Source organism: Pygoscelis adeliae, unplaced genomic scaffold (genome assembly GCF_000699105.1).
Source record: "Pygoscelis adeliae isolate BGI_AS28 unplaced genomic scaffold, ASM69910v1 Scaffold672, whole genome shotgun sequence".
Taxonomy (NCBI): Eukaryota; Metazoa; Chordata; class Aves; order Sphenisciformes; family Spheniscidae; genus Pygoscelis; species Pygoscelis adeliae.
In genome coordinates this window covers 34,941-35,444 of record NW_008824194.1, presented here as the reverse complement: position 1 = coordinate 35,444, position 504 = coordinate 34,941, and positions in this window count along the sequence as shown.

The following is a 504-nucleotide window of genomic DNA, read 5'->3' as shown; positions in this document are numbered from 1 at the left end:
CCCCCATGGCTGTGGGTCATGGTTTCCCATGGGTCACGGTTCCCCATGGCCGTAGGTCACGGTTCCCCATGGCTCTGAGTCACGGTTTCCCATGGCCACGGGTTGGAGGCCCCTGTGGCCACGGGTTGGAGGCCCCCATGGCCACGGGTCATTGCTCCCCATGAACGTGGGTCATGGTTCCTCATGGCAGTGGGTCATTGCTCCCCATGGAGGAGGGTTGTGGGCCCCATGGAAGCGGATCGAGGCTCCACGTGACTGTGGGTCACGGTTCCCATGGCCATGGGTTGGAGCCACCCATGGGTGTGGGTCACCACTCCCTGTGGACATGTGCCATGGGCCCCACAGATAAAGGAAATGGGTCCCATGGGCACAGGTCATGGCTCCCCGCTCCCCATGGGCATGGGAGGTGGGCCCCATGGAGAGAGGTGGTGGGTCCCATGGAGAGAGGTGGTGGGCCCCATGGAGGGAGGGGGTGGGGCCCACGGAGATGGGGGGGGGGGCCCC